At 45.1% G+C, this 15,140-nt stretch overlaps 1 protein-coding gene across 5 annotated transcripts in view; it reads left to right on the forward strand.

The window, feature by feature from the left end:
* Positions 1-15,140, forward strand: part of SLC1A2 (solute carrier family 1 member 2) — a 148,921-nt gene that overhangs the window by 47,266 nt on the left and 86,515 nt on the right. The window lies entirely within an intron of this gene.

Consider the following 15,140-nt stretch of genomic DNA (forward strand, 5'->3'; position numbering starts at 1 on the left):
GCAGTCAACCCCAGACTCTTTCTAGAAGTTCCAATGTTAGCTAGCATCTTCAGCAATCATTGCTGAAGAAATTGGTCCAGATAAAAGTCCATGCACCTCAGCTCTGCCATTTACCTGTTGTGCGGTAACTGTATTCCCCTGTGCGAGTGCACGGTATGTGAATGACTTTATTAAGACTGTATCATCAACCAGTTAATCCTGCTGCAAAAGGTCTTGGGACCAAAGGTTGAAAAGCAAAAGTGTAAGCGATGTTGCACTTGGTGTGATGGAAAAGCCAGCAGGCTTGGTTTACATGATGGAAAGATATTTTCTGATATTGCTAAATATGTAAGGTGTTTGGTCCAATGCTCTACTCAGGGACCCTAGCACTTCTTATTCCTCTTGCAACACAAAGTGTAGGTGTTACAAAGACCACCAGCTCCTCATGCTGTTTTTCCCTTCAAATTACTCTTTTTTTTTTTTCCTCCATAATTGGGAAGACAATGGCTTATGTTCATTCTGTTCTTCAATCACATCTTTTGAGTGTTTTCTATGTTTTGGGCCCAGTTTTAGGGTTTACCACAATTGGGACAGTACTTAAATACTCTATCCTTTTACATGCTGATTTTTGTTTTTAGAAGCTCAAAAAGATGATAAAAAAAAAATGATGGGACTTCCCTGGTGGCGCAGTGGTTAGGAATCCACTTGCCAATGCAGGGGACATGGGTTCGAGCCCTGGTCCAGGAAGATCCCACATGCTGCGGAGCCACTAAACCTGTGCGCCACAACTACTGAGTCTGCTCTCTAGAGCCTGTGAGCCACAACTACTGAGCCAATGTGCCTAGAGCCCATGCTCTGCAACAAGAGAAGCCACCGCAGTGAGAAGCCAGCATACCCCAAAGAAGAGTAGTCCCTGTTCACCGTAACTAGAGAAAGCCTGCAAAGACCCAACGCAACCAGAAATAAATAAATTAATTTTTAAAAAATGAGTCAAATGAAGCAGAAACTGCTGATAGCAATAATTCAGGAAATCAGAAAGAAGAGATAAACTGTGGAAAGGTTGGATTTTGGGCGAGGACTCTATGTGTTTGACACGGTGGATGACACCAAGCTGTAAAAAACCTGATGATTTTCCTTTTTCACAGTAATATAAATGACTTATTCTTTTCACATTTTGCCTCATTTCTCTCACTGTTTAAAACTAAGTCCTAAAGGTTCATTTGTTTATAGTTTCTTTTTTTAAAAAAAGGTTATTAATAATATGATCATAAAAGTTCTGTATGCTCATTTCAGATAACTGTCAAAATACTTAAAAGTATAATTAAGGGGGAAAAAATCACCTGCAACTCCTTCAACCAGAGATAATCATTATTAGAATGAATCTTTTTCTAGTCATAATATAGGATAATATTTGAGATCATGTTATTATCTTTAGTCTTATATCTGTTTTTTAGGCTGCCTTCCCCCTCCTCCCTTTTTTAAGAAAACGAACTCAAATCATTTTACTGTAAACTCCTGTTCTAACGTCCCTTCTATCCTCGTGGTTTTTCTTATGTCCGTTCTTGTCTTGTGCGGGCCTTGTGGAGGACCTGCTTTATGCCCAGCTGTGTGGACAGGCACTAGGTTGCCGTGTGGGAATGTGGATAAGAAATTACATCTTTAACTGGCTTCGTTATACTTCACTACTGTTGTGGTATCATTTGCTTAACCTCTTCAGAGTGATTGAATGGAGCTGTTCGTAATTTTCTTCTTATCTAAATAGTGCTACAAATGACCATCTTTGTCTGAATTAAATTTACTTTTCTTGGACATTGTTCCCAAGATGGCGTTACCAGGCCCATGAATATAAACAGATTTATAATACTTGTTACCTCCTTGCAGAATTACTAACTCCAATTAATACTCCCACTTATGATGTCCAAATGTACTTGTTTGCACAAAGCCCCACTCCTGTCTGATTTAAGTCATTATATTTATATTTGATGCCTTAACAGGGATCTAAAGTTAAGTTCAACAGGTTTGAATTTACTTTTGAAAACTTGTACCTTTTCATAACCGGAGGTACACGCAATGCTTGCAAAAAAAAATGTGCGAATTAAAAGAACATGTTAATTATTAACGATAAACAATACTTTAAAATATGTAATGTGCTAGTAGAAAGTTAATTTCTACTAAATAATAAAATTAACATGGTGTTTTGTGTTGGGGAAAAGCTCTGAAAGAAAAGGATTGCTTCCATTTTCATTTTCCCTCATTTTTCTTTATCTTCTCCCCAAATTGTCAGAAATTTTACACCTCTCAATGCCATTCACCTACTTGCCCTAAATGTTTTAAGGCAAGCCTAAACAGCAAGAGAAAAGTGATATTCTAGACCTTCAGAACCAGTTTGCTTTCAAGTGGCAGAGCAGGGTCCTTAAATTTTCTTGCCTCAGAAAGAAAAGACATAATGTATTCTTGACCCAAAGTGACTGTCTTGGAATGTTAACCCCTCTCTGCTCACATCCTGACCAAAGGCATTCTGCCCAGAGTTCCAGGTGAGCCCTGGTTGTTGTCTGGAGTCTTAATCTTAGCAAATGCACAGCCATAACACTTGACCAGAGACATGCATAAACATTATTAAGTTCTCTCCAACTGAACCTTTCTACGATGCAGGGATACCAGTGGGGTCAAAGATCTCATCCCTGTACATTTTATAGAACAAAGGAACACAAGACCCTATTATCCCTTATTTTTAACTAATTGTTAAAAATCAGTTAGTGGAACTTCCCTGGTGGCGCAGTGGTTAAGAATCCACCTGCCAATGCAGGGGACACGGATTCAGTCCCTGGTCTGGGAGGATCCCACATGCTGCGGAGCATCTAAGCCTGTGGGCCACAACTACTGAGCCTGCGCGCCACAACTACTGAGCCTGCGCGCCACAACTACTGAGGCCTATGTGCCTAGAGCCCGTGCTTCGCAACAAGAGAAGCCACTGCAATTAGAAGCCCACGCACCCCAACAAAGAGTAGCCCCTGCTCGCTGCAACTACAGAAAGCCCACGCACTGCAACGACGACCCAACGCAGCCAAAAAATTAATAATAATTTAAAAAAATCAATTACTGATTTTGTATGGGTTTATTATAGGTTTGTGAGGATGAACTTGGAAAAAAAATCACAAGCTGCCCCCATTTAGATGTATTTGATAGCATTCAACCCATTCAGGATTACCCAATGTGTGACTACGTACCAGGCTATGGAGTCTTTAGAATCACTGTGGCTGGATGTCTTACAACCCGCTCAGAAGACCAAAACAACTGTTATGGGTAGTTGGCCATGCACTGTGTATTTCACATGATTATTTTATTTATATCCAAAAGAAAAAACAACTCTGTAGCGGGCAAGTTCTATTATAATCCCCTGCCATTCTCCATAGGAGAAAACCGAGCTGTAAAGAGTTACCTAAGCTTGTCCGGGAGACAGTCGGCCAAGGTGCTGAGTCGAGGGCTGTAACTGGCCTCACTCACTCCAGAGCCATTGTACTGACCACGCCCTGCTGATTTGCAGCACCCATGCAGTCAAACAAGGCAGTCAGCAGGCAGGACCCATGGGTGCTGTCCTCCTAGTGAGCCTCGGAATGCCGCCAGGTGCTGACCACCGGAAATGGTACCAGTTATGGGAGAGAACAGAAGAGAGACAGCGGGGGTGAATGGGGTGGAGATGCGGGAGGAGGGTGCTGAGGGCCAGGAGGAGGAGGGCAGACCACCTGAGGTTTTAAAGCGAGCCCACCATGGTTGGTCTCATCACAGACCCTCAGGCTACTGGTTGTTTTTCATCCTGAGAGGAAAGTCTACGCTTTGAACTTTTCTACCAACGAGGTGGGGGCATGTGACCTCACACTGGTGGAAAGAGCTGCAAGAGAGAAATTCTCTGAAGGCTTGCGTTTGGTCTTTGTCTTTCAAGCACATTTTACATCACACTCCATCGTCTATTTGTGTTGATTTCTATGTGTTGTGTTTTAAACTACCATGTTTCTCTGCTTCTGATACATAATCGTCTGTAAGAGTTTCCATTGACTTCATAACAGCACGGGGGCGGGTAAACCTGCATTAATTATAAGGCACATTCCATTTTCAGAAATATTCAAATACGGGAACCAGATGTATCTGAGAATCGAGACAATTCAGTGAATTCTGAGTAAAATTGCTGCTCCCAGAAGATGTGTCATGTTTCTGGTGGCGCTGGGGCTGTCCTCTGGCCCATATTTGTGTACATATGGCAGTAGACAAGTGCCTTGGTATATGATGTACAAGCTTAGATGTGTTGTGGTGAGGGGAGCACGTTGTGGTTGGGGCCGAGAAGCGTGAGGAATTGCCCAGAGCTCCTTCTGGGTCCTTCTCTGACATCTCTCGGGGCAGGGCTCCTTGACCTTTGCACTGTTGGCCTTTGGAGCCAGCTAACTCTGTTCAGGGAGATGTTCAGCAGCATCCCTGGCCTCTGTCTGCAAGGAACACCCCTTCTCTTCAGTTGTGACAACGAGAAATGTCTGCAGATATGGTAGAATTGCCCCCGGTTGAGAACCGCTGTGTTAGGGCGAAAGAGAAGCGCCTGAAGCAGTGGACCAATACAGAGCCTTTGGCCGTAAGCTTTGCCTTTTATTCTAGGGGGTCTCTTGTGCCAGGATACACCGGTAGGACACCTCTGTCATCTGGTAGCTGATGTTGTCTTTGGCTTTTATCTGCCAAGTGGCCAGATCTGAAGGTTTCTAGGGATCCTTCTAAGTGTGAAATTTTTCTCAATGGTTGAAAGGATTACAGGATTTGAAAGAGTATCAATAATAACCTATCGTACCATTCCAATACCTCTGTTGAAGTTTTCCTTCCTCAAGGTTTAAAATGTATACTATTATTATACTAAATGTTGTGGTCATATGATTTATTTATTTAACATTCATTCAAGTGAGGATTTGGCTTATAAATGAAAGAGGAGTAAGAAAGAGTCACTAGGAGCCAGTACAGAAAAATAATAAATGCCTAAATATTATTTAACAGGCAGTGGATTAAATATCAACATGATCCGGTGATGGTAGGAAGATGGCAAGACTTTCTTCTCTCCTGAAAGTCTAGCTCGTGTCCACCCTTGTAGGTGGTGATATTTGCCAAGAATTTTTTTTTTTTTTTTGCGGTACGCGGGCCTGTCACTGTTGTGGTCTCTCCCGTTGCGGAGCACAGGCTCCGGACACACAGGCTCAGCGGCCATGGCTCACGGGCCCAGCCGCCCCGTGGCACGTGGGATCTTCCCGGACCGGGGCACGAACCCGTGTCCCCTGCATCGCCAGGTGGACTCTCAACCACTGAGCCACCAGGGAAGCCCGCCAAGAATTTCTGAAAGGAATTTGGAATCATCTGAGGCAAGAATTAATCATTTGTCTTCCAGCTCTCATTAGAGACTCAAGTTTATTCATGAAGCAAAGAATTATTGAAATTCCTATTGTGCTCTCTTTTTTTTGTATTTTCAAAAATTAAAAAAAAATTTATTGAAGTGTAATTGATTTACAATGTGTTAATTTCTGCTGTACAGCAAAGTGACTCAGTTATACATACATACATATATATATTCCTTTTCATATTCTTTTCCATTATGGTTTATCACAGGATATAGACTAGAGTTCCCTGTGCTATACAGTAGGACCTTGTTGTTTATCCATCCTATATATACTAGTTTGCATCTGCTAATCCCAAACTCCCAATCCGTCTCTCCCCCAGCCCCCTCCCCTTTGACAACCACAAGTCTGCTCTCTATGTCTGTGAGTCTGTTTCTGTTTTATAGATATGTTCATTTGTGTTGTATTTTAGATTCTACATATAAGTGATATCATATGGTATTTGTCTTTCTCTTTCTGACTTACTTCACTAAGTATGATAATCTCTAGGTCCATCCATGTTGCTGCAAATGACATTATTTCATTCTTTTTATGGCTGAGTAATAGTCCATTGTGTGTATATATATATATAATATTACATCTTCTTTATCCGTTCATCTGTTGATGGACATTTAGGTTGTTTCTATGTCTTGGCTATTGGGAATAGTACTGCTATGTATTGTGCTCTTAAGTGGTGATTTAACTGTGAGGGAAAAAAGGCCCAATCCTGCCCTCATGGCGGGTACAGTCTAGTGGAGGATGGTGGACATCAATCCATTACACAGACAAACAGGGAAGTTAGACCTGATCTTCGCGGTCAGGAAGACTTCCTGAAGGAAGAAATATTTGATCCAAGACCAGAAGGATGAACAGGAGTCTGCTAGGTGAGGCAGAGGCGGGGATTTGCTTCTGTACATTTGTATGAACGGCTTGAGTCGTGGAAACCTTAACAGTAAAGAGACAAGTGAGTGAGAAAGTCAGTGCATCTGCTTCTATCAGAAGGTTCTTATTTATTTATTTATGACTATATTGGGTCTTTGTTACTGCCCGTGGGCTTTCTCTAGTTGCAGCGAGCGGGGGCTACTGTTCATTGTGCTGCTCGGGCTTATTGCAGTGGCTTCTCTTGTTGCGGAGCACGGGCTCTAGGTGCACAGGCTTCAGTAGTTGTAGCACACAGACTCAGTAGTTGTGGCTCACGTGCTCCAGAGCACAGGCTCAGTAGTTGCGGTGCGCGGGCTTAGTTGCACCACGGCATGTGGGATCTTCCCGGACCAGGGCTCGAACCCATGTCCCCTGCATTGGCAGGCGGATTCTTAACAACTGTGCCACCAGGAAGGCCGATCAGAAGGTTCTTAAACAGCTGCATTTACTCCATCCTAAATCACCCTTAGTTGTAATCTGCAAAAGCAATTTAATAATAGTTTTTTCAAGTAGAAAGGCAAACACCACAATAGATGTATATATTGAATATTATATGCAAGTATATATTCCAATTTCAGAAGTTCTAAAATATTTAAAGAAAGAAAAAAGCTTACCTTAGAACCAAGGAAGTAAGGCATCAAGATTCAAGTGTCAGAGTCTCAGAATTTCACAAATCATCCAGTTTGGCACAGGATGTTACTGTACTTTATGATTTACGTGAAATTGACTTGAAGCTCATACTCGGAGGGCCACTGAGCCTCTCTTCCATGGATTCTTAGAGGCTTGCATTTCTCCAAGGCACCTCCCAATCTGAGTCCTGCTTCTGTCGAATTCTTCCTCTCCACCCTGTCACCATCTGTGCAGGCTCTTTCCACCCTGCCTTCCCTCCCTGGAAGCCGTTTTGATGCCCCGCTTCCCAGGGTTCCACAGCCTTGAGGCTGCAGACACAGCAGAGCTTACTGATGGTCTGAGCGGCGAGGGAAGCGGGTGGCTTACCTGCAGAACAACACAGCGGGTGGGATACAGTGGTCCCTTTGGCATTTCTGTTCTTAGGGAAAGAGTGTGTAGTGATGTGGTTAAGAACAAAGTTTCTAAAGTCAGGCTGAGATTTTCAAAACCCACTTACTCTGTCACTTTGGGCAGATAGCTGTACTTTTTGGTGCCTCAGTTTCTTCACCTGTGGAATGGGGATGAGAGTAGTACCTACCTCACAGGATCGTTGTGGGTATAAAGTGCTTGGAAGGACATCTGCAGTTAAGTGCTTTGGAAATGTTAGCTATCATTACTATCAACGTTATTATTATTGCTATTATTATTGAAGGTCCTTTGACCACCCCTGCTAGCTAGGATAATCTTCATTGGCCATCTCTGCCACGCAAGCTCCCACCTCCCCACTGTGTTGATAGGACCTCTTGCTTCCTGGTCAAGATCCTCCCTTTTCCTCCCCAGATCCCTTCTCCCCCACGCCCTGAATTCCCATTTACCATTTACATCTTCTGCAGCACTGTTTAGCCATTGTATTAGCTTACTCCCAACTGTCTCAGCCTAACCCCTGGAGTGAACTGTGTCCTTTAAGGTGTATTACAAAAGAAGGGCAGCTCGCATTCTCTCTCTCTCTCTCTCAGATTTGGTACAGCTCATTCTGAGACGTTTTTACAAATCTAACTGGGGTTGATATTATTAAGAGGAGAAATTGTGCCAGTGCTTTGGAGAAGCGAGCTGGAGCCTGGCTGGTTCCTCAGCCATTGGAGTGGCTTCTAGAAAAACAACCTTGGCACCGGGACAAGATGAAAATGCCGTGTCTCTCTGACCTCTGAGGCTCGGCCAAGGCAGGAGTGGATAAAGAGCTATCCTGCCCTGCCTGCCAGCCAAAAATAGGCCAGCTGCATCACAAGGCTGTCGGTAAATAAACCTTCCCTCTGCAGAAGGCTGTGGCTCAGACTGGAAAGGGGCCAGGGACAGGTTAAGGTAATTCACTCCCAACCCTGACATTCCTCTCTTAGCATCAGAGGCAGGCTTGGAAACCACGTAGTGCTACATGGAGGTGTAAATTCGTAACCAGGCACGATGTGTTAAGCAGCCAGGTGACGGAGCATGTGCCAGTGAGGTTACTTACAGATTAACTATCCTTTGTCTTTACCGTGAATAATGTAGACTTTTTTGGGGGTCAATCAGCTTATTTTTGTCAGTTTTTTGTTTCTTGTTCTAAAGGTTAATTTGTGTTTGTTGTAGAAAGTTTGAACATAAAGGAAAGAATTAATAAGGAAATAAAATGCATCCGTCAATATATAAGGAAATAAAATGCATCCGTCATCCTACCATTACAGCCACTGGAAACTTTTAGTGCCTTTTTTTTTTTTTTTTTTGGCATCTTGATGCAATGTACGGTTTTCCTAAAATTGTGATATATGCAGTTTTCTGTCTTGCATTCTAAAAGTACACACAGAGCACTCACAATGATACTGTATCTCATGAGGTCACTAAATATTACTTGAAAACCAGATGGTTTGGGGCTTATTAACCTCCTCCTGGCCGGGCTGAGTGCGGTGGAGTGGTGGCACACATGTCCATGTTGGTAGGAAAATATGCTAGTCTGGAGTGTTCTTCAGACTCCACAGTCCCAGGTGCCCACGTGCCATCTGTGAGAGTGGAGACGTGCTGGCCATTCAGGGAGGTGGGGAAGGAATGGGAGGCTGCCCCAGCTTCCCTAGAGAACGTGTGACACAGTGAGTAGAGCCTGGGCTCCTAAGGAAAGCATTTCTGGTTTGTATTCTGTCTATGCCACTAACCAGTTGCCTGACTTTGATTAACCTACCTCATACTCTAAACCTCAGTTTTCCCATCTGTAAAGTGGAACTAATGATTGATTGTATCTATTTCTCTGGGAGAGTACCTGACTCGGAGTAAGTACTCAGTAGCGATTGTTAGTATACTATTATGATTAATCTCTCAAATGAAGACTGGGTCAGCGGATTCCATTCTATGAGGGTAGTGGGTAGATGGGTTCACTCTGTAAGAAAATCTCTAAAAGGAAATAAAAATGTGGGTGGGATTTAGTATGTTCTCTCAGAGAGGTGGTATGGTCAAGGTGCAAGATGATACAAAGAATGGAATTAAAGCTCCTTCCATTACGCTTTTAAGGCCATGAGTGGAGGGTGCTTCCAATGCCTGCTAGGAGGTCACCCACCCCAGGGTCTGGGTCTAGACCAGAGAGAGGCTCCAACCCCAGGCGGGCATCTTCCCAATCAGACTTGATGGAGTAGCTAAGAGTATTTAATACATCGTCGAAAGTTTTGTTGCTTCTGCCAAGCTTGTTAGGGCCTGAAATGGACACACTGGGATGACATCTTATCTTGGTGTGCCTTCGTGGGAGGATCCCCAGGTACCGGGGGTTCAGGTATGGCTCCAGTCAAGAGCGGGGGAAGCATCTGAGGTGGCTGGAGAGGCCCGGGCTTGAAGCCCAGCTCTGCAGTAGCTATAGGACCTTGGGGAAGTTTCACACCCTCAGTCTCTCTTTTCCTTCTCACTTGATCTGGGTTAAACGTTTGTACCTTGTGGGTTGTTGTGAGGATTAAAAGAGATAAAGCCTAGGACATGCCTAATGCCCTGCTGGACTCACTGTAGATGCTCAATAAATGTTGATAGCATCTTCCACCCCTACACGCTGCGAAATAAAACAAGGAAGAAGAAGAGAGTCTCTTGGTTTCTCCATCTGGAAATAAGAAGGGTTGATAAGACTTAATGGCTCACTCAGCCTCTGGGGTTTGGGAGATGTTGTCTTGTCCTCCGAGTGTGAGTCCTAAAAGTCAGTAGTGATTCCTGGCACATCCTGGCAGGTAACCAGAGTAAATGCCATGTGCCGGGCACTGAACTGAGCCCTTTGCATGGGTCATCCCATTCAGAGCTTACATTCCAAAAAGGAGAAAAACTGAGGCTCAGAGACATTAAGAAACTCACTCCAAGTTTCTTAGCTGGTAAGTGGTGGAGCTGGGATTTGTACCCTGGAGAGCTTGTTCATAACTAAAGACTTCTGCCCCCGATGAAAAAAATAAGTACAAAACAGACTAGAATGGCCTTTTCAATTGCTTAACTGTAAGCTCCCTGAGCCCAAGGACTGGGGGTTATTCACTCCATCCCCTCCCAGGCATGCAGCAAACAGGAAACTGTGGACAGACATCCAGAAAATCTAAGCCTCTGAGCCAGGCTTCCTTTAAATGCAGATGTCCTGTGAATAGTAAGTGCGTTAGATACATATCTTTGCTATGAGAGACACCAGGACTTTGTCAGGTCTCTGGGTGAGTGCCCAGAGCAAAGGAGATTGCAAATCTGGAGGGGAAGGGCCTTTCTTCGCTTTTTGTTCCTCTACAAAAGGAAGGGAGGAAAAGGAGCTAGGACGAAGAGGACAGCGCCATAGGTTTCAAAAGAAAAAAAACTATCTGAATGATTGATTTCTGGGCCCTGGGCATTTGCCAGACAAGGTTTGGTGGTCTGCAGTCCACAAATAATCCATGTTTCTAAGGACTTACGGAAAACTGCCACTTCATCCGTCCTTTGATGTTTGTTCCTAGGGTCCTGTTGGCCTTTGATTCCCTTTGCACCTTTGATTCCTTCCTGATTCTCCCTTTCAGTGTGGGCTTGGTTTTTTTTATCATCTTTATTTTCATCCATATAGTCCACACCTTAATTCCGGCCTCATTCCTCACTGCCTGGGCCCCTGCAGTGCCCCCCATTCACATCCCTGCTTCCAATCTTTGCTCCCTGTTTCTCCCAGATTCTCCTCCCACATGTTCCTCCTGTTACTGAACTTTGCCTTTCCCGTCCTGCCTCCGAGCTTTTGCCCTCCATTTCCTCTGCCGGATGCCTGTCTCCCCTTCTCTATCCCTATCGAACGTCTACCTACAGCCTTCCAAACTCAGCCCACACTCTTCTTTCTCCTTTGTGACTCTGTTCCAAACTCTCCCATCCATCTCTTTGTAACTCCAGTAGCACTGATGCGTGTGTGCATCGTTCCTTCGGCAGTTAATCATGTGCTTCCTTCCTCCCCATCTATTCAGGAGTTCTTTAAGTGTCTGTCTTATTACTGAGTCTCCACTACATACAAGACACTCTGCTGAGGGTTGAGGGACAGCAAAGAGGATTATAGGGTTTGCTCATCAATAAATACTTGAGGGAAGACCCCCAGAAATGGCTGTTCATTGGCTCAACCCATTGCTAGAAGTTCTTTCACTAACCGCAGGGGAAGCCAAGCTGGGTGTGTCTCTGTTTTGACATTCCACAAGCCTCCTTTGCAGAAGCAGATGCCTGGGGAATGCTTTGGTGTCAGCCTGGATTCACAGGCCTGTTCCTAGTGAGGCCGTGCCCATCAATTCCAGAATTTATCAGCTATGTTAGTAACACCTCTTGCAGGGCAATGCATGGATGCTGTCCATTGGTTGGGTACTTTCCCTGAATGAGGGCAACCTCAGCTCAACCCAAGAGGAGCCCAGACTGTCATAGGGAGTTTGGCCCCTGGCAGGGTCAGAATGGAAAGCTGGCTTCGGAGGAAGAAGGCCCTTCTGCCACCCCTGCATTCCGAAAGCTCACAGCACCCAGCTTCTTTGTCGTCATTGTTCTTAGGAACAAATGAGTGTGATCATTCATTTAAACATGCGCTGAGCACAGTGATCTCTGTTCCCTAGTGCCTGCCTGGCACAGGGCCTGGCACAAAGATAAATACGACAGTCTTGGGGCTTCCCTGGTGGCGCAGTGGTTGAGAGTCCGCCTGCCGATGCAGGTTCACGGGTTCGTGCCCCGGTCCGGGAAGATCCCGCATGCCGCGGAGTGGCTGGGCCCGTGAGCCATGGCCGCTGAGCCTGTGCGTCTGGAGCCTGTGCTCCGCAACGGGAGAGGCCACAACAGTGAGAGGCCCGCGTACCGAAACAAAACAAAACAAAAAAATATATATATATGACAGTCTCTGCTCTAAATGAGCCCCTACATCTAAGAAATAAAGTGTGTGCAAATTACTGAGGCAAAGATGGCAAATATGGGCAATCGATTATGTGTCCATGGCAGACATTTCTAATGGATCATAGAACTCATTCACTTTGAATCCGGATTGAGCTTCAGAATCCTTCTCAATACATTGCTCCAGGCAGCCACTATTTTTGAATAGGATTTTGCCCCAAAGTTGATTGGCTTGTGATCCATTCTTATCTTTAAGGTGGTCTAAAGGCCACTGAGACAGAGGGCGGGAGGCTCGTTGCATTGAGTTACTGTGTCTGTCCCTTTGGTGGGAGCGCTAAGAAGTAGCACTGCTTTTGGGGAAGCCCCTTAAGATGGCTCCTCACGCCGCCTTCATGCTTCTCCTGCTCCTCGTGACTCCTTTCTGCCTCCTTTTTGGAGGATTCTCCTTCCTCCTCTTTCCCCACAAAACTAGTTGCGAGATTCAACTCTCATCCTTTCTAAGGTCTTTGTTCTTGCCTGTTCTCTCACTTGGAGAGCTAATTAGAGTGGTTAACTCCCAAATCTTTAGATACATCTTTTTCCCAAGTCTCCCCTCCTTCCTTTGGCATTGGAGCACCGGGATGACCTGAGCCTACTTACCTTTCCCACTCCCTCCCCAGCCCCCGCCCCTTGCCTCCAGAACCTCTGCTGGGAGCACCTGGGTCCAAGTCTTGTGGAGTCGGCCGTGGGGCATCCTGCCCCCCTTCTCTGCTTGGTCACGTCTTATCCAGCCTCTGAGTCTCAGCTGAACTGTCACTTCACCTGGAAAGTCATACCCAACTTCTTTATGATTTCAGAAGAGCACCACGGGCCGAGATTCTTATTATCTTACTCTTTCAGGCATTCGGCAAACAGCCACTAACCGCCTCCTTTGAGTCTGCAGTGAATACAATACAAACCTGCCCTCAAGGAGCTTAGAGTCTGGCCACACTCCTGCTGTTAGTTGTTCTTGTTCACATGTCATGTCTCTGCCATCAGACCAAACCCCTTGTGGTCACTGTGTCCACACCATCCTGTACATATAGTTGATGTTCTCCACATTCTGAGTGGACTGAAAAGTGGCCTCTTTTCCTTTTTGGTTTGCTGTCAACTCCATTGAATATGGGGTGCTCAGGGAAGCTCACAAAGGGTTGGAGCGCTGGCAGGAGAAGGAACAGCCCGTGGGGGCTGGACCCCAGAGCAGCGGGAGCTGGGTAGAGATGGACACCTCTAATGGAAAGCAGTTACGATTAAAATGCCGTAAGAACAAGGTCTGGGTTTGAATTCCAGCTCTTCTGCTTAATAACTAAGAAATGTTGGCAAGTTACTTAATTTCTCTTTGCCTTGGTTTTCTCATCTGCAAAATGGGTCTTAAAGTAATGTCACCCCTATAGTGTAGCTGTGAGGTTTAAATGAATAAATGGGTTTACATGAGTGTAAAGCGCTGAAGACAATGCTTGGTATATGCATTGGCTATTACTTAGACTTTCCTGGCAATGGGATTTACTGGGGATTTTCTTTTCTATATCTTTCTGTAAACAAAGTGCATATTATTTATGTAATCTGAGAAACACAAAATTTTTTTTTTAAGAGACAAGGAAAGAGTCTGGTGGGTAAGGGGGTCAGCGTTAGCCCTGCTAGCCCCTGCTCCTTGCCCCGTGTGTGTATTTCTTGGTGCACTTCGTGTAGGAGAGGTAAACTTCAATCCCCCTGTCTCCTGTCTGTCCCCATTGGTCCCTCCTAGTCTAAGAGTTTCACAGTGTTAAGCTCCAACCTTCGTGGATGCTGTCATGATTGATGCCCAGAAGTCTTGCATGGAGAAAAGGAATGAAATCACCCAAGGGTTCCCTCGCAGAGAGAATTCACTGATCAACGCAGTGGCAGGCGCACCAGGCCGGGGTGGGTTCCTCAGGACTGCGCAGAGGGCTCCAAGAGCGGTAAGGTGTGTGTAACACTGAGCGGAGAAAGGAAGGAGGGCCAGACTCACGTTTGCAAAAGCAGGAGCCAAGTCCACACATTTTATGAAGTGTTTTATGGTGAAGCTGTACTTGGAACCCTGGTATTTAGCAAGAATTATTAGGTGTGATGGTCTTAACACTGAGAGTCCTGTAGGGACCTGAGAGAAACTGGCAGGGGAAACAGGTAAAGTAAACATCACAGAGTGGGTTGCTTGGATTCAACACTGCTTAAATCTGCCTATTTATTGTTTTTTTTAATTACTGTTATTAATTTTTTACTCTGGGGCATTCAAAACTCAACTTAGAGACAAACCAGGAGTATTTGTCAGTTACTTGCTGTCTCTCTGAAACAGAGCTGCTAAGCCTAATTGAATGGTTCGATTCTCTTACTATTATACCTTCTGGAGACTAAAAGTGCCTCTGGGTCACTTCCAACTCAGAAGGCAGTGGGATCGGATCCAATCAGAGTGCTCAGGACCCAGAAGGCTTTCCCTGCACAGAGAGGGGGCAGTGAGCGAGCCTGCGATTGAGCCTGTTCATCATTGCCCCAGGTTAATTTCTGTCTCCCAAGATGAGGGAAGGGCCTCCCATCCCTTTGGAAATTCAGAACCAGCAGGTTGTCTGAAGAAGGAATTCATCTCCTCTTTGTCTCTTTCATCCCATGAGGCATGGCAGCCATGATTCAGCCGTTTGGAGTCACACTAGCTCCAAAGCCACCATCTTCAATGGTTGGAGTAGAATAGAGTTTCTTAACTGGGGTCCATGGACAAAAGGCTCCAGGGGTCTTGGGGTAAGGAAAATGTTTCTGTCTGTGCATTTTCAGGGGGAAGCTTCTTGAACTGCATCAAACATGTGCTTACAGAATTTGCCTGTGTGCATGACGGTAAGGAAATCCTCCTTGCTGTTTTTAGAATTCACC

The sequence above is a fragment of the Pseudorca crassidens genome, chromosome 9, assembly GCF_039906515.1.
Source record: "Pseudorca crassidens isolate mPseCra1 chromosome 9, mPseCra1.hap1, whole genome shotgun sequence".
NCBI classification, from domain to species: Eukaryota; Metazoa; Chordata; class Mammalia; order Artiodactyla; family Delphinidae; genus Pseudorca; species Pseudorca crassidens.